The sequence below is a fragment of the Enhydra lutris genome, unplaced genomic scaffold (assembly GCF_002288905.1).
Source record: "Enhydra lutris kenyoni isolate GAN:26980312 unplaced genomic scaffold, ASM228890v2 scaffoldscaffold2, whole genome shotgun sequence".
Classification (NCBI taxonomy): Eukaryota; Metazoa; Chordata; class Mammalia; order Carnivora; family Mustelidae; genus Enhydra; species Enhydra lutris.
Genome location: NW_019154086.1, coordinates 16,443,211 through 16,470,315, shown reverse-complemented (window position 1 = coordinate 16,470,315; position 27,105 = coordinate 16,443,211). Strand labels below are relative to the sequence as shown.

General features: G+C 34.7%; 1 pseudogene; it reads right to left on the bottom strand.

The window, feature by feature from the left end:
- LOC111149504 lies at positions 1–26,777 on the bottom strand (annotated as a pseudogene).
- Positions 26,778–27,105: the final 328 nt, after the last annotated feature.

Sequence of the window (27,105 nt, the reverse complement as noted above, 5' to 3'; positions counted from 1 at the left end):
TCAGTCAAAGTCAACCAAAAGTTCTGCACTTAGCAGTAGCCGCTGATCTTCTTGTCTTTTCCCAAAGATAGAGTCAGTGAAGACAGCTGCTGAACGAGATGGATGAAGATTATAAGCCACTACATTGTATAGCATATACTGATGCTTCCCTGAGTAAGGCACCTACTTCTTTGGTAGCCATTTGCTGGACAGTGATAACAAAAGAATAGATGTCAGCTCCGGGCATTATGGTTTCTCAGGAACTCTGGGGTTGGGTGGATGTATGTGCTGTCTAGATGGTAAGGAGTCTCTGGAAACACAGCAGATCTTCCAGCTTCTGGAAGCAATCAGTCAGCAATTCTGTAGTCATCTTGCTCATTGATTGAAATGTTTGTCAGCTTCAGGTCCAAGTGCACAATGCTTTATGAGTGAAGGAAAAGTACAGGCCATTCACCTCTCTAGGGAATATTTATTTCCTTAGGTGTATGAAAGTATATACTTTCCCAAATCTAATTGTTCTCTGGCATAGCAGTGAGGCCCCCTTTCTCTTTCTCAGGACAGCTGATAGCACCATATGTGACTTGGTGTAAAGTAACATGGCCACCAAACTTCATTATTATGGTGTAATAATGTTTATGATTATGATATTGTCATGACAGAGCCTTGCTATGTGTGGCTCAGCCCAGAAATTCCACTAGGTGCCAGTCAGTTTGTTTGTAAACAATTTTTTTTTTTTTGGATATATATAGGTAGAAGAGTCTAGGAAACAGACTGGGAAAAACTGGTTAGAGAGGTAAGAGGAGAAAGAGAATAAGTTATTCTAAAACCAGGAGAGAGCCGTTGAAGAGGTGGTATTGACCAGGAGCATTAAATACTGTAGGAGGTCAAGTAAGACAATGAAAACCTGGCCTTTAAATTTAGAAACTTAGAAGTCATTTAAATGATCTTAGCAAGAGTAATTTCAATAGTGTAGTTGAAGTAGCAGCAAATTGTAAAAGGTCCCAAGATGTAAAAGGGTATGTGGAGACAGGAAGCATGAACAACTCTTATAGGAGGCATACTTAGGAAAGGAAGAAGTAAGCACAAGTTAAAGGTAGGATTTTTATTACAATGGGAGAAATGTGAACATATTTGTGTGATGCTGTAGGAAGGATCCAGTTGAGAGGAAGTTGATGAGGCAGGAAAGAAAAGATCATTGAGAATATAAAGACCTTGAGTGATTGAGAGCAAATGGTATTTAAAGAACAGATGGGGGACCAGCCTAAGGTAGAAGTTTTTTTCCTTTAGGGCATGAGGAAAAGATGGCACAATTATAGATAAATATATCTCCAGGGAAAGGAGGGTGAGAAAGATTCTCCCTGATAGAACTATGAGGAACTATCTGCTGAAGGAGAAGAGGTTAGGGAAAGGATACGATGCCTGGAGAGTATAATGGACATTAGGGAGAGTCACTAAAGGCAGTAGAAAAGGTAGCCTAATCAAAGGGTAGCTCAGTGGCCATGGGAGCTTAGCTCAGGTGAGAGGCAGTGTATTTTTAGCATGATGTTCTACATTAATCTTTAGAAATCTGGGCACATGAGCATAGGGGGCAAATAAAGTTCTGAGAAAGGTTTTCAGTTAGCAGGGCTGGAGCAGAGGGAATGGATTCTGACAAGGATTTCGTTGAAATGATGTACCATAAAGTCTAGATTAGATCAGAAGGAATTTCGACAGGGACATGGCAGGGCTGGGGGTGCGTGTGGGGGTGATGACTTGCAGGAAAGTAGAGATGGTCAGAGCATCAGAAACTTCAGTGAGTTTCAAGATCAAATGTATCAGGGTGAATGGAGTGAGATTTTTGGAATGAAGAGGGCTGTACTCAGTTGGGAATTTAAGCTGTTTCAGGTGATGGTGGCCAGGCTGTGACCCTGGGAATGGACTGGCTGAAGATGATCAAATGTTCAGGCTGCTGAAGATAAGAAGCTCAGAGTTGAGATGTCTTACAAATATTTAGAGCTGTAATTTAAGAAACTAAAATTACGTTTTAAATGAATTTTTTATTTATCCAGAGCCATGGGGGTTTGTTTCTTCCCACAACTCAGCAAAAGTGTTGGTGGGATTCCATTGGTGAATATCTCTTTTTTAACTTTGGCCTGTTAAGTATTATTTAATCAGCAATGTTGCTATGCAGAAATGTCCATGGTTGTTCTCAGTAGGGTTGTTCTCAGTAGGTGAGACAAATAGATCCAAAAATGCCACTTGATCATGGCGTATGATTCTTTTAATGTATTGTTGAACTTGTTCTGCTAATATTTTGTTGAAGATTTTTGCATCTATGTTCTTCAAAGATATTGCTCTCTTCCCTCTTCCCCCCCCCCTTTTCGTCTCCCGTAACCTTCTTTCTTTTTTTTTTGTATCCTTGTCTGGTTTTGATATTAGGATAATGCTGGCCTTATAAAATGAGTTTAGAAGCATTCTCTCCTCTCCAGTGTTTTGGAAGAGTTTGAGAAGGACAGGTATTAATTCTTCTTTGAATCTTTGGTGGCATTCCCCGGTGAAACCTTCTGGTCCTGGGCTTTTGTTCATTGGAGGTTTTTGATTATTGAGTCAGTCTCCTTACTAGAAATAGGCCTATCCAAAAATGTGTTATAGCCAAACCAAGATAAAAAACATGCTATAGACTATGCTTTGGCCTAAGAACCAAGCAGATATATAATTAGAGCTTTTTTTTTTTTTTAAGATTTTCTTTATTTATTTGACAGAGAGAGATCACAAGTAGACAGAGAGGCAGGCAGAGAGAGAGGAAGGGAAGCAGGCTCCCTGCTGAGCAGAGAGCCCAATGCGGGACTCGATCCCAGGACCCTGAGATCATGACCTGAGCCGAAGGCAGCGGCTTAACCCACTGAGCCACCCAGGTGCCCCCCCCTTTTTTTTTAAACATAATGGAATTAAACAAAATATGGATAAATTATACTTTGCTCCTTTCCCTTTGCTCATTTTTTTTTTTTTTTTTTTTTTTAAGAGATGGAGAGAGACAAGCAGGCTCTGTGCCCAGTGTGGAGCCCAGTATAGGGCTTGATTTCATAACCCTGAGATCATGACATGAGCTGAAATCAAGAGTCAGACACTTAACCAACTGAGCCACCTAGGTACCCTTGCTGATGTTTTTCAAAATTCCAGTTTATGGCAAGGGATCTCTGAAGGATGTTCATATTCAGAAATTCATGCAGAATCATTCACATGAGAGATAAAGGAATGTGGCTAAGGACAGACAACAGAGGATGGATGGGTGTGATTATGGAGCTTCGCAAGTCCAAATCTGGGCCAGCAGGCTTGAAGCCCAGGAGAACTAATGGTGCAGATAAAGCCTGAAGGCAGTCTGCTGAATTCCTTCTTGATCTGGGAGGCTGATCTTCTTTGTTCTACTCAGGTCTTAAGTTGAGTGAGTGAGAGCCACAGCAAAATCAGTGGCCAGGTCTTTATGGTTACTTCGTTCAGGTTCTTATGCTTCTAAATTTCATGAACACAAGGACTCCTTCCACACCCGTCTTCTCACACATGTGACACCTGGAAAGATGCTAGGTTGCGTTTGGTCATGATTCATTTATGCCATGTACCTTTGGCATAAAATCTCTAAAATCTCTATTTTCACATATTCTTCTGCCTCAGGTCTTCTGCAGCATGAGTGTCTACCTCATCTATGCTGAACAATCTCGAACATAGAGGAATCCCCAAGTCAGTGATTCCTAAAGTGTAATTCATACAGCAATATCAGCTTCACTTGTGACTTGTTCAAAGACAAAAATCTTTTTTATTTTTAACTGCTCAAATTTTCTCCTGCTATAGTGACTACCTGAAGCACTTCTTCTTGAAATGCCATTGTATACATTTAGTAAATGTATTATGATAACTTATATAGGATTTTTGATAACACCATTATTTATGGTCATTTGGTCATATCCCAAATCTTTTTTCTTAGCTCCATTTTTCATTAGTAAATAATTTTCATGCCTATTACTAGGTATTGCTATGTATATATAGTATATTTTATTGTTTTGAATAAGGGAACCGGTTAATTGGGGAGAATAATAATTTTTCCAAAGTCTCAGTGACATGTTACGCTTTTCTAAGTGTTGTACACAAGTCTGAGGCACTCAACAGACTTATATAAATAAAAAATAATTTTGGTATTTTTCATATGTTCAGAAAACTTTGACAGTGCATGAAGGGTGGTATGATCATTGAAAAGCAAGGGAAATTAAGGGAAAATGAATGCCAAAGCAGCTGTGACAGAGAAGTTTCTTGAGCTTGATCACCTCTTTCTATGCTGTTTAATTCTGGTGCTACTTAAATGTAAGCACTCTTGTCCATTTCACAAATCTTCATTGCCATTGTTACATTCAGAGGCAGAGTGCTATGACTTAGTTTCCATTAATATAGTCATTTTAGCATTGAGCTTGTCTGCATTATAAAGTGAGGGTTACATGATAGAGCTACACTCAAGAGGGAAGACTGAAGTCCAGAGAAATCTTTGGCCTTGGGTGAGATTTCCCAACTTTATTTCTGCTAATGATTTCTGGCATAGTCTCATGAATAAAACAAGGCACCTAGATGCTTTTCTTAAAAAAAGAAAAAGGTGGAGTACAAGGGAATAAGGAAGTATTTAGCACGCCTAATCCGTCCGATTTCTGAAAATTGACGGTAAGAGTTGTAGGGCATTGAGGACATGTAGGGCATGAGGCATTGACTCTGACCCCTCAGGTGGTGTGCCTCTGTACTATAGCAGTACCAAGGAGGTCTGTATTCTGTCCACATAAGGACTTTTCAGATGCTGTGAATAGTCCTTGATATGTTTTTCTTAAGGAAATCTAACCATAAGTTAACTATTTATGTTTTCCTTTCCCTTACCTCAGTCAATGATAAAAACAAACAAAAATTAGTTACCCAAACCAACATTTATCCTAAGGGATAGGTAATATTAATTTTTGATTTGGTTCCCTTTACCTTATTGATAAGAAATGTAATTGTCCAAATTACTTTTGCTTCAAAAATGCCTTTTTGGAATTTTAATTTAATAATTAGACTACTTAAAACAAAAAAAAACCCCAAGATTTATGCTTATTTCCCTTAATACTAGAAATGCTATTTTAAAAAGAATGCAGTTTTGAAGAAATGAAACTATCTTGAATTGATGAACTTTTGTGGACTGTCTTGTAATACAAGAACAACAAAATGAATTGCCTTTAAAAATTTAATAATTTTACAGGAATAAAAAGATTTCCAAGTTTTGACTCAGCATTTTCCTTTTATTATTAGAATATAAAGTACTCCTCTTATAGTAGGTCTTCTAATAAAGTGTATGCCATCTATGTTTCCTATTATTTACTGCTGGGATGAATGATTGTATGCTATTTTGTCTTTCAATTTTCAGTATTTTCTTTGGAAGAGTCAAATCAGCAATTTTCAAAATATAAATAATGAATCTTGATGTTATTTTTCAAAGATAGGAAATTTTAGAGGTAGGTTTCTCTGTAACTTCTGCACCAAAAGCTGTTACCTTAATGTGTAGCAAATCTGGGCTTTCTTTTTCAGTGTTACTGGCTTTTATAGACGAGCAAGCCAGACTGTTTCACCTTTTGCTTGATATGGGGCCTGCCTGGTAGGACAAGAGTAGACCTACTTTTAATCTTTGGTACCTTGTTATTTATGTCTCTAGAGCTTTAAAGAAATAAGGAAAGGAAAGGAGAAGTCTCTTCCTCTTCTCCCATTTCCTCCTGCTTTTCTTTTTTTCCCCCTTTTTATTCCCACTTCAGTAGCTGGTAGAAAAAAAACAAGCTTCTTATTATCAACTATTTGCTATTTGATAGTCTTTTCGCTATTAGTATTTATCACAGAAAAACATTTTATTAAATATTTTTATTATCTATCTATCGATCTATTTATTTACTTTTTTGAGAGAGCACGTGCATGAGTATACTTGATGCACATGTGTGAGGGGCTCGGGAAGGACCCAAGGGAGAAGGGGAGAGAGAATCTTAAGCAGTCTCTCCACCCAGCACAGAGCCTGACGCAGGGTTCGATATCATGACCCTGAGATCATGACCTGAGATGAAATCAAGAGGTGGACATTTATTAAGGCACCCCTTATTAAATGTGTTTATTAAAACATCTAAAAATTCTTTAATTAATTCATTATATTTAAAATGATTTTACCATCTTTGTTATTTTGCCTTTATTATTTGTATTAAAATAACTTATTTTATCTTAATCAAGTTTCTTAAAACTTCAGCCTATACTATATATTGCACAGATTAATAAAGATGGATATTTGATACTATCATTTTACCAGTCCTCTTTCTTAAAAAAGTTTAGATTAGAAACTTTACCTTTTTTTTTTTAAGATTTTATTTATTTATTTGAGAGATAGCACTAGAGAGTGAGAGCAAGCACGAGTGGGGCGGTAGAGGGAGAGGGAGACTGTTCAGGTCTCCATCCCAGGACCTGGGATCACCACGAGATGCTTAACACTAGGATACTGTAGTCAGTTAAAGGAAGCTCTTTGCTATGCAGCTCTTCAGTCAATTTGCATGTTTTGCCAGTGGCTAGACCAAAAAAATCAGTAAACAGTCTCATTTATATCAAAATTACATTGTGAGGTAATTATAATGTTCTATGGTGAAATAGTGTATAACTCAGTTTTGTTTAAGGGAACAAAATATTTTATTACACAATTTTATAAGACCCCAAATTCAGATGTTCTGGGGGAGAGTAGCAATTTAATTTTCCTTTTAAATAATATATTAATGACACACATAAAGAATTTAGGGAAGAACTTAATGGTTATCCTAGCAAATAGTTGCCCTAGTTTGGTATTCCAGCTTGATACTACCCTAGGTGCAACTGGATACTAATGACCTCATCAAAATAAGTTAAGGGAATTGGTGATTCAAGTAGGCATTTCTTAGTTTTTTCAGATTAGAGTTGACTTGTCTCTTGAGTCCCTATTCCAGCTACCCGTTTAAACATTGTCTTCTGATTTAAGGAATATTTCCAAACTCAGATTTGTTCTGTGATTTTCTATATTCCATATACAATATTCTTTACTTTTAAAATGAATTTTCTTTCCTCTTTTACTTGAGGGAATAACAGCTTACCTATTTGGTGGCCATTATAAGCTGGTTAGTGAATAACATGCTGAAAAGAGATTCATAAAGAATATGGATAGAAGTGGTCATCATCAGACTACTGGCATTGGGTTTATGGAGGTAAAGAAGGAGGAAGGATGCACCAAAAATAGTTGCCATCTACTTAAGATTAGCTCTTAATTCATTAATAGTAGTACAAGTTTATTTCCAACCCGTGTCACTGGACATCTCTGTATAAAGAAGTCTTTTCTGTTCTCACAAACATTTTCTTTAATCCCAGCAAACAGTCTCATAAAGGCAAGAAGTTGTCAAAGAAGAATCAGCCCAAACCATCTCCACTCAGGAAATGTTTCCAAGTGTATAAATTGGTCATAACATCAACTCTATATACAGAAGGCAGCATTTAAAAAAATTTTAAAATATAGTATAGGTCATTACTATTATCCAAACAGTCTGATTACGTATCTTCAGCTGGTAAGTTGTCTCCAATTGAGATCCATTTTGTAACCTAATATTATGGAGTGAGGGGGGAAATCCCTTTGTAAAAATTCTCCACTACTATCTCCATAATCTCCTCTTCACTGAGTTTCATCCAAGTGCGAAAATGAAAAGTTATAACCTGCCAAGCATCAGTGGCAGAGTGAAATGAAAAAATTGCGAGTTAATAACAGTGATGCCTCAAAAAAATTTCCTGGCCAATTTAACATTGCTTCATCCAAGGTCACTTCCCAGAGCTGATTATTTTTAGTAATTTGCAGATGAGACCATTCTACCTTGGTCATGGTTAGTGAAGATCAAGAAAATGCCAGAGAAGGTTTAAGACTCAAGGTTATCTATCTTTCTCAAATAAGATGCAAACCACAGTTCCACTTTATTTTCTTAAGACCTAGTAGAAAATAATTTTCAAAGAAAAGAACCTTAAAGCCTGTAAGATCTTTTATTGGAGATATAAAGTCACAATGTAAAACATGAGGGGTAAGGATAGCAGAAGGACACTATTTAGTAGATCCTTAGGTAGCATTTCATGTGGCAAAGTAATCCTCAGGATATTTTCCTAGGATTTTTAGTCTAATGCTTAAAAAAACAACCTACTGTAGATTGTATTTTGTGTAAATATTGATTTACATGTCTAGAAATTTGCAGAAAATTTCCCTTACTTTTTCTTGCTCATTTTAAAATTTGAAGTTACGTTATAAATAATCATTTAAAGTCTTATTTTTTTACACATAAATAATTCAGATACTATAGACAAATATAAAAAAAGAAAGCTTTCCTTTAATTTTGCTAATCACTGATAACTTTTATTGATTTTTAGTGTAACTTTCCAGACCTGTATATCTCTGTGTGTACGTCTGTATATATGTAGGTAAGGAGAGAGACAGATGAGTAGGAAGATAGGTTTTTTTTTTTTTTTTTTTAAGATTTTATTTATTTGACAGACAGAAATGACAAGTAGGTAGAGAGACAGGCAGAGAGAGAGGAGAAAGCAGGCTCCCTGCTGAGCAGAGAGCCCGATGCGGGGCTCGATCCCAGGATCCTGGGATCATGACCTGAGCCGAAGGCAGAGGCTTTAACCCACTGAGCCACCCAGGTGCCAGATAGTGTTTTTTTTTTTTTTTTTAAGATTGTATTTATTTGTGTGTGAGAAAGAGAGAGCACACAAGCAGGGGGAGCGGCAGGTAGAGGGAGAAGCAGACTTCTTGCTGAGCAAGGACCTGAGCCAAAGGCAGATGCTTAACCAACTGAGCCATGCATGTGTCCTAGAAGATAGATTTTTTTTGTTTTAAATGAGCTCACAAAGAAGGCATACTCATATTTTACCTAGCACCTCACCATGGGTATCTTTCTATGTCAGTAATTATTGGTTGCATTTTTATTTTTGATGGCTTCAGATTGTGTTTGTATCATCTGATATTGATGGATGTTTAGAATAGCTTTCTACCATATAAATAATTTTGAAATAAATGCAACTTCTTATATATATTAGATATTGAAATAATCTGATTTGTTAAATCAGAGACAAACCATGAGAGACTATGGACTCTGAGAAACAAACTGAGGGTTTTGGAGGGGTGGGAGGTGAGGGGGTTGGGTGAGCCTGGTGGTGGGTATTAAAGAGGGCACGTATTGCATGGAGCACTGGGTGTGGTGCATAAACAATGAATTTTGGAACACATACAAAAAAATTAAAAAAATAAAAAGATCTGTTTTAAAACTGAAATGATGACGATGTAGACATATGATGCTTACTGCAAAATGCTCTCTGGAAAAATGGAAGTATGTCCTTCCATTAGCACTACATTGTTACAAGGGTATTCTTTAGTTGGGTAGGTGAACTTTGATATCTCAGTATTGTTTTTGTATGTTTATTAGTGATGTTGAGTATATTTTCAAATATTTAGTAGCCATTGCACTTTTTGTGAATTTCTTGTTCATTTCTTGCCTTTTCCCCCATTAGTATAATCTTTTTCTTATGACTGTTTAATAATAAATATATTTTTAAAGGATATTAGTCTTATCTCAACTATTTGAAATTTTTTCTATATTGTCAATTCTAATTTTATTTGTATTTCCTCCAGTATCTTCTGTCTGTAGAGCCATGCTTACAAAAGCTTGTCCTACATGAAGCTATATGACTAATTACTTAAAATTTTCTTCTGTTACTTTTTTATGTTTAATGTTTAATCCATAAGGAATTTGATCTTAGGTATGATTTGAGACAAGAGTCTTGCTTATTTTATTCCCAAATAGCTAGGCTATTGACATAATACCACTTCATGAATAGCCCATCCTTCCCTATTGATTTGGAACGCCTCAGTTGTCATAACACATGTTTATCACTGTCTTCTGAGGAGTTTTAGGCATTCCATGATGTGCTCTTAGGGAATGTTGTTCAAGATCTGGAAAACTAAGTAACTGGCATTCTCTTCTTACCTTCCTTACATCTTCATTGAAATATCTGTGAATTTTTTCTAATTCTTTCCATATTTTAATGCAGTTTCTTTTTTTTACTGAGGTACAATTGACATATAACATTATATTAATTTCAAATATACAGTATAGTGATTTGATATTTGTAAATATTGTAGAATTACCACACTAACTCTAGTTAACATCCATTATCATATGTAGTTACAGATGTGCAGTTTCTTCTTAATTTTTGAATATGAACTTTATTGAAGTACAATAAGTGTACATACTGTATAATACATATAATCAATAAATTTCTTTATGCCGTGACTACACTCAAGATAGAGAATGTTTCCATCACCACAACAAACCTCCATCTGGCCTTTGTAGTTGATCCTCTGGCCTCTGACAACTATTGGTCTGCTTTCTACACATAGTTTTTTCTAAGAGTTCATATAAATCAAGCAATGTAACAGGTAGTCTTTTATGTCTGTTTTTTTCCACTCAGCATTATATTTGTGAGATTCATCTATGTTGTTTGTGCTTGAGTAGTTTATTCCTTTTTAATCGTGTAGTATTCAATTATATAGATATACTACAATTTGTTTATCCACTTACAGATATCTGGGCATCATGGATATAGCTGAGTTTTTGGCTATCATCAGTATAGTTATTATGAACATTCTTATACAGGTCTATGTATAGACATAAGTTTTATCTCTCTAGAGTAAATATCTAAGACTGGGATTACTGGGTTGAATTGTGTGTATGTGATTTTTATAAGAAACTGCCAAATGGTTTTCTTAAGTGTCTGTACCATTTTTCTTTCACATGTGCAATATATGAGAATTGTAATTGTTTTATATGCTTGCTAATACTTAGTAGGATCAGTCTCTTTAATTTTGCCATTCCACTGGGTGAGTAGTGGTATCTCATTTGTGGTTTTAGTTTGCATTTCCTTAATGGCTAATGTCCTTTGCATTTCAATAGAACTTATAGAAGCAGTTTACCAACTTCTACAAAAAAACCTGCTAAAATCTTAATTTTGATTTTGTTGAATAAATTTGGAGATAGTTGACAATGAATAACATTGAACCTATTTATGAACATGGTTTATGTTTTTATTAATTTAAGTCTTTAACTTGTTTCAACAAAGTTTTATAGTTGGCAGAGTGTGAGTTTTACAAAATTGAAAATATTATCCCTACATATTTCATATTCTTTTTAAAGATTTTATTTATTTATTTGAGAGAGAGAGAGAGATCACAAGTAGGCAGAGAGGCAGGCAGAGAGAGAGGGGGGAAGCAGGCTCCCTGCTGAGCAGAGAGCCCGACGCGGGGCTCGATCTAATGACCCTGAGATCATGACCTGAGCGGAAGGCAGCGGCTTAACCCACTGAGCCACCCAGGCGCCCCCATATTTCATATTTTGATGTTCTTTGAAGACACACTAAAATTTAAATCTCTAATTTTTATTGCTCGTGTAAAAATACAATTAACTTTTGTATATTTAGTTTATCCTATATATTTGTTAACTCATTTATTGGTTCTAATAGTTTTGTGTAGATTTCTCAGGATTTTCCACATGAACTTTTTTTTAAAGATTTTATTTATTTGACAGAGAGAGAGATCACAAGCAGGCAGAGAGAGAAGGGGAAGCAGGCTCCCTGCTGAGGAGAGAGCCTGATGTGGGGCTGGATCCCAGGTCCCTGAGTTCATGACTGAGCTGAAGGCAGTGGCTTAACCCACTGATCCAACCAGGTGCCCCCCTTTTTTCGTTTTGGAAAAAAAAAAGTTTTTCTTTTTTCTTTTCAAATTGTATGCCTTTATTTCTTGTTTTAGCTTTATTTTGCTAGCTTAGATGTTCAGTACAATATTGATGTATGCATGGTAAAAGCAGTTGCCACTTTTTTGTTTTTGATCTTAAAGGGAAAGCATTCAGTGTTTTCATTATTTCACCATATAAGAATGATGTTAGCTATAGGTTTTTCAAAGATGCCATATTAGTCTGCTTGGACTGCCATAATCAAATACCACAGACTGGGTGGCTCAAACAGCAGAAATTTATTTTCTCACAGTTCTGCAGAATAGGAGTCCAACATCAAGGTGCTGTTAGATTTGGTTTCTGGTGAGGGCTCTTTTCCTGGCTTGCAGATGACTGTTTTCTTGCTGTGTCCTCACTTGGCCTCTTCTCTGTCCAAGGGGCCAGGCAGAGAGACAGAGAGGGGAGGGAGGAGGAAAGAATAGAAGGAGGGAGTGAGGAGGGGAAGGGAAAAAGAGAGAGAGAAATATGTAACTAGTCTTATTGGATTAGGGCTCTACTCATGACTTCATTTAATCTTAATTATCTCATTAAAGGTCCTATCTCCAAATACAGTCATATTAGGGGTTGGAGCTTCAACAAATGAATTTTGGAGAAACACAGTTGAGACCATAACATAGATCCTGTATCAGATTGAAAGGTTCCCCCTTTTTTTTAAAAAAAAGATTTTATTTATTTATTTGAGAGAGAGAGAGAGAGCACGAGAGGGGAGAAGGTCAGAGGTAGAAGCAGGCTCCCTGCTGAGCAGAGAGCCCGATGCAGGACTCTATCCTGGGACTGCAGAATCATGACCTGAGCTGAAGGCAGTCGCTTAACCAACTGAGACACCCAGGCACCTGAAAGCTTCCCTTTTATTTCTAATTAGCTTAAAATATTTATCATGAATAGGTGCTGAATTTTGTGAAATGCTTTTTGGCATCCTTGGGATGATCATATGTTTTCTTTTTTTAAAATACGTTAGTATGGAGAAATCACGTAATTCATTTTTTGAATGTTAAACCCACTTTGCATTACTTGGTCACATTTTGTATGCCTTTCATATATTGCTCTTTAGGACTTTTGTTTATTATATGCATTTATGTCTAATTTACATATTATATGTTTTAAATATTAGAGAACTAAATTTGCTTAAATTTTGTTAGGGATTTATTTTCATGTCTGTGATCATAAAAGATACTGATCTGTAGTTTTCTTGTAATGTCTCTTTGGTTTTGGATTAAGATAATATTGGCCTCATTGTGTGAATTGGGAGATTTTCCTTCATCTTCTATTTTATGAAAGAACTTACGTAGAATTGATACTATTTTTTACCTAAATATTTGATAGAATTCCTAGTGATGATGTCTTGGCCTGAAATTTTCTTTTGGAAAAGTTTTAAAATTTGAATTTAATGTGTTTCTTTGATAAAGGACTACTTGAGTTATCTATTTCATGCCGAGTCATATCTTTCAAGGATTTTGTTTTCATCTAAGTTTTTGAATCTATTGCCATATGATTGTTCATAATTTTATTTCCTTGTGGACTTAATTTGTGTATAATCTGAGTAATGTCCTTTCTTTTATCCCTAATATTGGCAATTTGTGTCATTTCTCTCTCTTCCTTGATCAGTCTGTTTGGAGCTTTATCAACTTTTTAAAAATTTATTTTTATTTATTTTTTGAGAAAGAGAGAGAATGCATGTTGTGGGAGGAGTAGAGGGAGAGGGACAAGCAGACTCCACACTGAGCATGGTGCCTGATATGGGACCTTGTCTCACCAACTTGAGATCATGACCTGAGCTGAAATCAAGAGTCAGAGCTTAACTGACTGAGCCACCCAGGGCCCCTGGAGTTTTGTCTATTTTATTGATTCTTTCAAATAACTAGCTTTTGGTTCCATTGATTTTCTCTATTGTTTGTATATCTTCTATTTCATAAATATCTACTTTTACCTTTATTATTTTCTTCCTTCAGTTTATTTTGTGTTTAATTTCCTTTTTTATTCTTTTTTTAATTCCTTAAGGTAGAAGCTTAAGGAAAATGATTTAACAGTTTCCTTCTTTTCTAATACAAGTATTTGATGCTGTACATTTCCTTCGAAGCACTGTTGTAGTTATATCTACAAATTATGATATAGGGTGTTTTCATTTTCTTTCAACTCATATATTTCTTAATCTAGCATTATTATTAAAGTAATACTAGTGTCTGATATTTTGGAACTTCTTGATACATTTTTGTTACTCATTTCTCATTTAATTCCATTGTGGTATCATACTTTGTATGATTTCAATCTTTTTAACTTACTAAGATTTGTTTTACGACCTAGAATATGGTTCTTCATGGTGATTGTTCTACATGCACTTTAAAAAAATATGAAATGTACTACAAATGTTAATTAGGTCAAGTCAATTGATACTATCAAGTCTCTATACTTACTTTTTTCTGTACTTGTTCTATCAATTATTGAGAAAGACATTTTGAAATATATTCTATAATTGGTATTTTTATAGTTATCTCTAAGTTCCATCAGTTTTTATTTCATGTTTTTAAAGAACTTCTATTAAATGCATAAACCTTTAGGAATGTATGTCTTCTTGTTGAATTTAGCCGTTTAACACTATGTAATTATCCTTTTCATCCTAATTTTAATCCATTGCTTTCAGATCTTCTTTTCTGTGTTGATTTAGTCATTCTAGCTTTCCTTTGATTAGTGTTTACATATTACTTCTTTTTCTGTCTTTTAAATTTTAATCCATGTGTTTTCATATTTAGAGTAATTTTTGTTGGTATGTGGTATATAGTTACTGTCCAGTCTCTACCTCTTAGACTTTTCAGACCACTTTCAGAACATTCTAAGTTATTATTCCTATGTTTGGATTTACTTTTTGTTTTAAAAATATTTTTTTAATTTATTTGAGAGAGAAAGAGAACTCAAACAGGGGAGAGACAGAGGGAGAGGGAGAAGCAGACTCCTGGGTGAGCTGGGAGCCTGAGGATGTGGGGCCCAATCCCAGGAACCTGAGATCATGACCTGAACCCTAGGTAGATACCTAACTGACTGAGCCACCCAGGCCCCTACTGTGTTTGGTTTAGATCAGCTGTCCTTTTTTTTTTCTTAAATCAGCCATCTTGATACTTGTTTTCTACTTCTTCTTCTTCTTCTTCTTCTTTTTTTTTTTAAAGATTTTATTTATTTATTTGACAGAGATCACAAGTAGGCAGAGAGGCAGGCAGAGAGAGAGAGGGGGAAGCAGGCTCCCTGCTGAGCAGAGAGCCCGATCTGGGGCTCGATCCCAGGACCCTGGTCATGACCTGAGCTGAAGGCAGAGGCTTGAACCCACTGAGCCACCCAGGTGCCCCTGTTTTCTACTTGTTATCTGTTCTTTGGTATTTTTCCCCCTTTCCTCCTTTTTTTCGATAAAGTGAATATATTTTATGATTCCATTTTGTGTTCACTGTTTTTCCCATCTGTACCTTTTTGTTTTATTTGTTTAGTGGTTTCTCCAAAGTCTGCATTATTTTTAACTTACTGGTTCACTATAAAATATTGTGTTTCTTCATGTAAAATGTAAGAACCATGTAAAAATAAACTTCCATTTCCCCATTCCTTCTTGTTCTTTTGCTTTTATAATGTTACCTCTCCATATGTTATAAACTTTTTAATAATGCACTATTATTTTTGCCTTAAATGATTATCTTTTAAAATGATTAAAATAGGAAATACTATACTCTACCCCTATAGTAAATAGTAAAATTTACCATTTTCATAACTCTTCCTCTTTTATGTAGATGTACATTTCCACTTATATCATTTTACTTCTACCTCAAGAACTTCCTTTTGTATTTCTTAAGTGCTGGTGAGGAATTCTTTCAATTTTATTTGAAAAAGTATTTATTCAGTTTAATTATTGAAAAACATTTTCATTAGGCTTAGATTTCAAAATTGATGGATTTATTGTTTGTGTGCTTTTTTTGTTTTTGTTTTTGTTTTTTTTGTTTTTTTTAAATTTCAGTGCTTGGAAGTATCTGCCATTGTGTTCTGCCAGTTTTTGATGAGAAGTTGGCTATAATTCTCATCTTTGTTCTGTAGTTAAGGATGTCTTCCCACCTCCCACCCCTGACTGCTTTCATCAAAGCCAGACTTTTTGGAGTTCCTTCTGGATGTCCTTCAGTATTCTTTGATGTCTCTCATTTATAAATGGTGGAAATCTTTCTCCCAAATGCTGTGAGCCCTGAGAATTGTTTATTCTACTGTTTTCCAGTGATTCGTTCCCCGGCCTCAAGTGATTTCTACTCAAATAGGGCAGATCAGTAGCCACCTAACTCCTGAGGGAGACCTCCATGCAGATTTTTAGAGCTTTCTCCATCTATGCAGTGTTGGTATCCTTGGTGGTCTTGCCCACAGATCAGCTGCCTTGGCCTTCCCAAACTCCAATCTATTTCCTTAATACAGTGAAACAGTTGCCATGTATTTGGCCTTTTCCTTCCAAGCTACTTCTTGGAAACTGCTTTCAACTAACAGCTGGGGCAAACCTAGGACTCATCATTCTTGTTCCCTCTCTCTTAGAAGTCATAGTCCAGTGTTAGTATTGTTCATGTCTGAAAACAGTGTTTTCATATATTTATTCTGGTTTTCTTGTTTAAAGTGTAAGTCTGGCTTTTGTTACTTCATCTTTACCGAAGTGGATGCCTAGAATTTATTTTGAACAGAGTATACAGTTCCAAAATATGAACTTGAATTCCAGTGATATGTTGATATATATACCTCCTTCTGTTTCTGGATTATTCATTCTGTACAAGTATCTACCTTTAGATTTATTTGTTTGTCACCAATGCCTCATCAACTTAATTATTTTATCTACTTTTAATGAATCTATATTTCAGTTATATTTAGTTTTATAATTATGCAATTAGCATGCTTCTAACATTTAATTTCTGATGTTTCTTAGGATATATCTTGTTTTTGTTTTTTTGTCTTTTTTTTTTAAATATTGGTAAGATCAGCTAGATCTTGTCCTGTGGAAGCCCATAATCCCTTGCAGAGGTAGAGTAAAAGTAGTGTTTCATATTGTCACTATTGTTTTCTATGAGCTCCTGCTTTTATTGAATAAAATCGGTTCAGAGATCTTCTTGTCATCTTGTGCCTTCTAGTTTATGCTCTGCTGTATTGACCCAGATGTGAGACTCAATTTCATTTACAAAATCCATTCACATAGGTCATATGAGATTACATTTTATTGGATGTCTGGATTTGGAGGACCAGCATTGTGATGTCATAATCCAAACAATTTCACATAAAATATGAAACATCCCTGTTTTTAAAAGTCTATTACCTCAGCATCAGAATTTTATTTTACCACTGTTTTTAACCTCATGCCCCATCTTTGCCTAATTAAGTCTTGTTAATGTCTCCTTTTCTCTTTCTTTTCTCAGCTCTTGTCTCTCTATGCACCCACCTTTAAAATTGTAATGTGCTGCAAAAATGTTAAGCTTTCTTTTTAGCTGTATTAGAATGTACTGTACTAGACCCTTTGGTTGCTTTTACCCAAAGTGAATCATCAATTATTTATTTCTAAATTCTGGTGCCCACTGTTAAGATAATGAATTTTTCATCTCACTGCATTTGTAAAATGATGCTTTATATTTCTATTTTAATTTTTTTTAATTGAAGATGTATATTATACCTAGGAGATTTGATGGATGTGGTGGCACTCCAGATGCTTCTACCTTAATCATAGTCTTGTGTGTTTCATAAGAAAATAATCATGCGAAGAGCCATATGAAAAATATCTTCAGTATATAGCCAATTGCAACATAAAGTTTCTGATTCAAAACATCTAATACGAAATGCATATATTCATTTATACCCATGGATTTAATTGAGGATTATCTACATTTTTGTTTGATTATTAATAGAATTGGTTAGTTACTAAGTTGTTATTCAGTAATCTTTTTTAGGGAGATTACAATGAGTTGTATGCATAAAGAGGTTATATTGTCTATATTTTATTCATTGAAATGGTTTCAAACTTGGACTCTTTTTTCATAAGAGAGATGTTTGCTATCACCTTATTGCTTATTGTTTTTTCAAAATTATATAAATGTTATTTTTTATTTGATTATATTATGTTTTATTATCAACTGCTGGACAGAATAAATTACAGTTTGGAAAATAACAGTACTGCTTTTTTATTCAGTAATATTACTATTGTGTGGATTTTTACTCCCCAAATAATTGCTTTTATGTCCTCATTTGTAAATTGCTACACTAGGTACCATCAGGTTAGTCAGAAGAAATAGTGGTTTCCTATTTCCAAGAATGTTAGTATCTAGCTGAGGTCATAAAATAGTCTCGTGTAAAATTACTTAGAAATTATTAGAAATAATGTTTACAAATGAGTTCAAACTTAATACTCTAAATAGATTTTGGAACTGAAGCATTGAAGGAAATGAACAAAATGCAAAGACATTCTGCTGAATGGGAGAAGATATTTGCAAATGCCATATTCAATATGGGGTTAATATCCAAATTATATAAAGAACTTATATAACTTAACACAAAAAATGAACAACCCAATTAAAAAATAGGCAGAGGACCTGAAAAGACATTTTTCCAAAGAAGAAATACAGATGACCAGCAGGCACATAAAATGATGCTCAACATCGCTAATCATCAAGTAATGCAAATCAAAACCACAATAAGATATGGCTAAAAAAAAAAATAATAATAATGTGTTGACCAGGATGTGGAGAAAAAGGACTCATGCACTGTGGGTGGGAATGTAAATTGGTACAGCTACTGTGGAAAACAATATGGCGATTTCTTAAAAAATTAAAAACCGGAATCCCATATGATCTTATAGTTCCACTACTGGATATTTACCCAAAGAAAACAAAACCACTACTTTGAAGAGATATATACACCTATATGCTTATTGCAGCATTATTTATAATGGTTAAGATGTGGAAGCAATCCCATCAATAGATGAATAGATAAAGAAGAAATACACACACACACACACACACATACACACACATTCACACACACACACACTCACACACAAGTATTATGCAACCATAAATAAAGGATGAGATTTTTGCCATTTGCAACAACATGGATGGACTGAGAGGGTATTATGCTAAGTAAAATAAGTGAGACTGAGAAAGACAAATACCATATGATTTTATGCATGTGGAATCTATAAAACAAAACAAATGAATAAAAAAGCAGACCAGAACTATATATAAAGAGAACAAACTGATGTTTGCCAGAGGGGAGAGTGTAGGGGGATAAACAAAATAGGTGAAGGGGTAGGGAAGATAGAGGCCTCCAGTTATGGAATGAATAAGTCACAGAAATGAAAGGCACAGCATAGGGAATATAGTTGTTTGGTAATAGCATTGTGTGGTGACAGATGGTAGTCACACTTTTGGTGTGCCTAGCATACTCTATGGAGAAGTTGAATCACTATGTTGTGCACCTGAAAGTTATGTAATATTGTGTGTCAACTATACTCAAATAAAAAATTTAACAAAAAAAGGGCAGGTTGATCCAAGTACCACTTTTGTTATCAAAATACCATAGAACATTTATTATTGATTTCATACTAATCTGCAATATTGACAAATGAAAATATATTTGTTATCATGCTTTATATATTGTCTCCTTTTGTTTTCTCTTGGAACTTTGTAAATATTACATTCCAGGAGCAAGTACTTTTAAAATATTGTCTTCCCCCACCCCCATGCTTCTTGTCAGTATTCTGATAGCAATCTTAGTTATAGGCTGTTAATATATTTTAAAAATTGTATGTATTCAGACATCAGTTATGAATCTGTCCATTTCCTCCACTGCTACATATATCAAACAGAATACTACCCACCCTCAGACTCTATTTTTTCTTCCTGTGGAGAAAGGAAATTACTTCTTTGACATCAGAACATATTAGCTCACCTTCAGTTTGCAGACACTTCAGTCCTACCTGATAATTCTACTTTACTAACCAAGAGTTAGGGCCTATCAGTCCTTTACAGAATGACTGGAACAAACAACTCATTTCTTACAGTTGCCCTAGGAGAACCACCTCACTCAATATATATCTTAATAGAATTCATTCGGATTAATTTGAAAGACTTCCTAGGAAACTATTTATTGAACAAAAATGATTAAAGTTGATCTGTGTACTGTTGTCTAATAAAAGTGGTTTATTTTTATATTACTTTTCTTTTAAATCATGGGTATGTATAGTTTGGGAACAACCCCTATGATACAGAGTTCTCTTTTTGCTGTATTTCTACTAATTTTTCACTTGATGAAAGGAGAAAATTATGAAACAGTTTTTTTATACTTAATGAGAATGAAATTCAAACTTAAGTCATTTTTATAAATGTTATATACCTAAAGAATAGTAACTTCTTTTTGAAATTTGAGAAAAAAGTCACAAAATTTGAAAAAAAAACAAGAAATTAATGAATTTAAAAACCTAATATTTGATAATAGTATTACAACTTCTAAATTATTCTGTAGGTTTTTTTTTTAATGTATATTTTTAAATGTACATATTAGCTAAGAATTGTGAAAAAGCTCCCTTGCTGTGGTTACTTTTAAAATTTATTTTTAAATGAATGTAATTTTCCTATAGTAAAGTGCATATGCTTTCAATGTTGATTATGATGTGGAGTTTTTTCAACCTGAAGATTGCTTTCTATTTTACTTAGTGTATTATTAGAGAAAATGAACAAAATTTCACATTCCAAGTAAGACTTGGATTTTTGTTCTTTTTTTGGGGGGTTATCATCTGCTCGTTAGTATATATTACAAAAGGGACTGCTCATTTATGCCAGTGAAACATTTTGTCAAAAAGAAGCAATATGGGGCACCTGGGTGGCTCAGTGGTTAAGTGTCTGCCTTCAGCTCAGGTCATGGTTCCAGGATCCTGGGATAGAGCCCTGCAACAGGCTTCCTGCCCAGTGTGAAGCCTGCTTCATCCTCTTCCACTCCCGCTGCTTGTGTTCCCTCTTGCTGTGTCTCTCTCTGTCAAATAAATAAATAAAACCTTAAAAAAAAGCAATATGATTTTCATCTTTAATTGCAGTACTTCTGAAACAATTATCCTAGCAGTTCCTTTTCATATTCTTGAAATTATGTTTGCTTTCTAAATTTAATTGAAAATAAGTGTTGATACATATATTAGGATTTTTTTTCTAGTAAGGGAATATAATATGGCAAGTGTTTTTGCTTTTATGTTGGATATTCTTTCTTTTTTCTCAGTTTTAAAACATTATACCTAAAGAAAGTCTAGATAAGCTACTTAGCTAATGAATAGCTGATTTTGCTTTTGATTAGTTTTGAGAAGCTTTAAATTCCAGTTGAAATTTTTTGAATTGTTTTTTCTTTCTTGAAGGGAAACTTGATTTGGTTATAAGACCAGATTGGCACAAAGTGATATGTGGCACCAAGCTAAAATAAATGCTTCTTGATTATACTTTAATTGATGGTCCAGTGGATTATTATTCCATTGTCTTGCTCACATCCTTGTACATGTTTCTTTTTAGAACTTCCCAGTATGTTTCTGTCACTCACTGATTTCCTCCTGAAACTAGAATTATCATTTAAAAAATAACTAAACTCAGATGTCTGTAGAAGCCATGGAATTAAAATAGATGAATGAAGTGTAAAGATGATCTCTGGTAACAAACACAGAACCTCATGCTGGTGAGTAAGTGAGGAGTTGTGGGAAATCTGTAGAAAACTGGAGAATAGATGCTCTATTTAGGGGAAATAATCACTAACAAGCTTCAGCCAGGGTTTACTGTGTGGGTAAACAGTTGTCAAATCTTCCAATTAAATAGAGAAGCTAAAGCTCTCTCTCCGTGTGTGTGTGTGTGTAATTTCCTGATTTTTAAATTTTGGCAAATCATTTTCAAAAAATACTCTATGTACAAATGCTGTTTGGCACATCAACTACCTATGAACTAATTGCTTTTGAATCTCTCATTTAAAGATTTGTCTTTAAAAATAAGACTTTCCATCTAATAATGGTTTAGGCTTAGTTTTTTTTTTTTTTCCACGCAAAGTGATTTTTAAAAACATTTTTTTTTTTAAAGACCCTATTTATTTGACAGACCATGAGAGAGGCAACACAAGCATAGGGAGTGGGAGAGGGAGAAACACGCTTCCTACAGAGAGGGAGCCCAAGGGAGTGCTGGATCCTAGGACCCTGGGGCCACAACCTGTGCTGAAGGCAGACACCTAACGACTGAGCCACCCAGCCTCCGTTAAAAACACATTTGATTACCAACTTTTAAAACTTATCTAAATATAAACCAGGCCCAAGTTTGGTAGGTTGGATGGCCGGCCAGTTAGAGACCATCTCTCTCTTCCTTCAACATCTCCAAGTCCATTTCCTTTTTTTGTGCCTCTAATGTGTTGTGCTATCCTTATTCCTCAAAACTAGTTAATCAACATATCTAGCTAATTCTGTCTTCTTAATATCTTTCGTATCTGTTTGCTCTGATATCCATTTCCAGAGTTGACATCCATCCCCACATCTATCTCAGCTACTTTTGTTAAGCCCACCATCCTATTTCATCTGTTTAATGCCACTGTTTCCTAACTGCTGTCTCTGCTTGGTAGTCTTTCCAGATCCATTCTTCACACTTGAAACAGAGAAATGGCCTAACTGTAAAGTAAATCACAGTCCTACTTCAGATCTTTCAAGTATTCTCCATTGACCTCTGCATAAATTTAATCACTTTAACATGACTTGCAGGGCGCTTTATTTTCTGATTTTTGATTACATGTCTAACTTCATCTCTTGCCATTCCTCTTCAATATTCCATGTTTCAGATTGAATTCCGTCAATATTTATGTTTTCTTTTGTTAATAGGTCTTTATAAATGTAGTTGTCTAACCTAGGCCTCTTTTCTGTACCCATTCTGTAGCAAATTGATGTGCAAAGGGAGAGGATAGATAAAACATTAAAAAAAGTTCAGCACTTGATTAAAAAAGTTGAGCACATGATTGTCCCAGTTGCTCTTTCAAAGACCAGAAGCTGGACATCTTTTTAAGAGGCAGACATTTCAAGAAAGCACACATTTTAAGAAAGCAGTCCTTATATGACAGGTCTCTTTGTATTCTGGGTTTTTTAAGGCAAAGTCAGTGATTGGAATTATCTGAGTAGGAAAATCTCTGACTCTACAAAGGTATATCATAATTTCTTTGAGTTAGCAAGGTAGCTCTCTTCTTCTCTTTGTTATCTCTGTTTCTGTCTCTCTCACACATACCACACAACCCACCAACAAACTGACAACAGAGATATATTAATGAGAGTTTGATTAGGATCAATAATCATGGCTTACCCCAACATTTGGAGAGAGAGCTTAAAGATTGTACATTTTTAAACATAAGAATAACATTTTCAAAGGAAATAATTTCCTTATAAATTATTGAAACAAGATCATCCAGAATTTTCAACATTAAGATCAAGATTAGCCCTTGGCAAGTTGTTGAAATTTTGTGAATTTATGACAGGTTTTGTTTGTTTCTTTTTCTGTTTCCTGTCTTTCTTTCATTGTCTGTCTCTTACCTGCCTGTTTTCAGTATCCCTTTCAAAAAATGCCATGTACAGTGGCATTCTATGTGTCCCATAGAATGCAGTGGAATTATTATGTGTCCTCTACTTTGTCCTGATATTAATATAGCCAGAGTTTGAATGGATGGACTGTTTTTGTAGTTACATCACACTAATTGTGAACTTAGAGGCAACTAGCTCTATTAGGTGATGAGATTGATATTTAACAAACTCATTTGCTTTTTTAAAACTGCTTTGACAAAAAAAAATGCTTTGACTATAGCAGTACCATTGGGATCAATGTAGAGTCCCATGAGGAAAACAAACAATTCATATACATAAATCCTGGTTATACCTAATAAATTCAATTTTTTATAGTCATAACTCATATTCCATCATTTTAGTATAATTTTGGCTTAATGCACATCAAAAATAACCTCCCTAGGGACGCCTGGGTGGCTCAGTGGGTTAAAGCCTCTGCCTTCAGCTCGGGTCGTGATCCCAGGGTCCTGGGATCGAGCCCCGCATCGGGCTCTCTGCTCAGCGGGGAGTCTGCTTCCCTTCCTCTCTCTGCCTGCCTCTCTGCCTACTTGTGATCTCTCTCTCTCTGTCAAATAAATAAAAAATAAAAATAAATTAAAAAAAAAATAACCTCCCTAAAGGTGGAGATCAGTGATGGTCACCTAATGAAGTATCCTGGTATTTTTGTCTACTTCTCTCTTGTGCAAATGTACTTTGTTTAAGCTATCCAGTAACAAAGATATGGAACATGTTGGTTTAAGTTTAAAAACAGAACCTAAAAAGGATGACAAAAATGGAGTGACAGGAAGAATAACTGCTTAGTGCTGGCTGGATGAATTGAAAACAGATGAAAGACAAATTCTGTCTTATGGGATTTTGCTGTGCGCTGGAACTAATCACATTAACTCTAACCCACCTGAGGCTTCATGCTGCCTATTTATCTTATCTATGGGATATTCTTTATTTATGACTCTGCTACTCTTATGTTGACAGATCATTGCCAACTTGGGCTTAAACATAACAATATCATTATGTTTCTTATTATTTTAGTCATCATTATGGTATGATTCTATACCATTATTTTACTTTTCTCTCTTTTCAAAGTTAGTTTGGGGACAGAATAGAAAAAGAACAATATGTACTTCGTTCTCTCTGTATTGAGATATAATTGGCACAACTTTATATTAGTTTCAGATGTACAAGGTAATGATTTGACATTTTGGTATATTGCAAAATGATCACCACAATAAATCCAGTTAACATCCATCACCATACATAGTTACAAAATTCTTTATTCTTGTTATGAGAACTTTCACAATCCACTCTCCTAGCTACTTCCAAGTATGCAATACAGTATTATTTACTGTAGTCACCATAATGTACATTACATCCCTATGACTTACTTATTTCAGAAGTCGAAGTTTGTACCTTTTAACCCCCTTCACCCATTTTCCTACTCCTTACCTTAGGCAACCACTGATCTATTCTCTATATTTGTAACCTTGGTTTTTTGTTTGTTTGTTTGTTTGTTTGTTTAAGAGTCCATATATAAGTGAGGTCAAATGGCATTGATCTTTTTCTGTCTGACTTAATTCAGTTGGCATAATGCCCTGAAGGTCAATACATGTTGTTGCAAATGGCAAGATTTCACTCTTTTTTATGGCTAAAAATATTCCATTGTGTGTCTGTGTATATATGTATATTTCTTTACCCATTTGTCATCTATGTATGGACATTTCGGTTGTTTCCTGGTCTTAGATATTATAAATAAATGCTAAAGTGAACGTGGGGGTGCATATGTCATTTCAAATTAGTGTTTTCATTTTCTTTGGATAAAATGTTGATTGTATTATAGTTCCACTTTTAATCTTTTGAGGAACTTCCACACTGCTTTCCATAGTGGCTACACCAATTTTCCTTCTCAGCAGCAATGTGTAAGAGTTCCTTTTTCTCCATTTACTATTTCTCCCTATTTCTCCAAATACCAACACATATTTATTGTCTTTTAGATGATAGCCATTTTAACAGGATTGGGGTGATAAATCTCACTGTGTTTTGATTTGCATTTCGTAATGATTAGTGATGTTGAGCCTCTTGTCATGTGCTTGTTGGCCATGGCCATTTGCACATATTCTTTGGAAAATTATCTATTTGGACATTCTGATAAAAGAAAATGACAAAACCAAAAGACTTTGTTTCCATGAATATGATTGGTCTCTTTATTCCTTTTTTTGTTCATATGCATGTCTTTCTATTTTTTCCTTTCTTTTGAATTAACCAAAGTTCTTTGAAATATCTGCTTCTTTGTGATTGTGTCCAATGTTACATCATTAATATCATGTTAAAAATTTTAGTAGCATATGATTTAGCTACCTTAAAATATGTTTGTCACCGCCTCCTTATTTAATCACAAATATATCAGATGGCATTCAGTAATAGAATTCTTTTCTATCGTTGGTATACACATAGTCAGTGATAAATGATAATAATTTCTATGGCACTTTGGGGAAAATGGAAGAAGGAAGTTGCTTTAAACTGGAAGTAAGCAGATGGCAGGAGGGAAGGGGTGTTCAGCCTGCCTGGCCCTGTAAGGCTTGCGGAAGACTGAAGGGACTATGGAAACTTACTGTAGTCACAGACAAGGTAGAAAGCTCTGTGAATTGAAATAGCTTAATAGGTGTATACATGTAATATGTTCAGATGAAAGTGAAAAATTCAGTCTTCCAGAGAGTTTGTTTTTATGACTAATCATAACTGGGTTTATTTTTTTCACATGTGATTTCTAACACATAGGAGGTAATCAGTAAATTTTGAGAAACTCAAAGTTATATAGAGAAGCCATTTAAATGTTTGGATTTATTTTTATCTTTTTATCCAGATAATCCAGATTATCCAGATATCTGTTAACATAACCACCATTTGCCACTTCTGTATTTAAAAACAAACAAAACCCTGATTAATGATAACAGCTACCATTTCAGGGGCATCAACTGCATATCAGGCCCCTATTAGCTTATTTAATCTTCATAACATCCCTGAAAAACAATTCTGATTTTTATCCTTATTTTACATAGGAGGAGTCTGAGTTTCATAAATTATAAATAATAAAAGAAAAAATGGCCTAGTAAGTAGTGTGGAATTAGGATTTAAACAACCTGATTCTAAATCCAGAAATAAATGTGTTTGTCATGTCTACAAGGAGAATTATTGACTCATAGTATTTGTTGGATAAATGATTTTGGGTCTCCAGTTAAAAGCTTTCATGAGGTTCTTTCTCACCATCCACTTTTGGCTTGTACTTTGCTGCGTTTATCTCCAGTTCTCGTTTCATCATCTTTCCCAGTAGTGACATTTTCTAGAGTGTAGAGCATACCGGCTGTGCCAGTATATTAGCCTTCCTTTGGACACTGAATCATGGCCTTGACCTCATTAGCATTTGGAGCCTAGAACACTTGCTTTCAAATCCTAGCTTTGCTGCTTAGTAGCCATATGACTTTGGACAAGCTATAGAACCTCTCTTTGGTAGTTTTCTCATTATTGTATAATGAGAACAATAATGTTATCTGCATTATAGAGGATTGATTTGAGTATTAAATGATTTAATAGTGTATAGTACTTGAAATACTGCCTGGGCTATAATAATTTATCAATATTTATTACTGTTATTGTTATTTGTGAAAACTGGATCATGATCTTTTT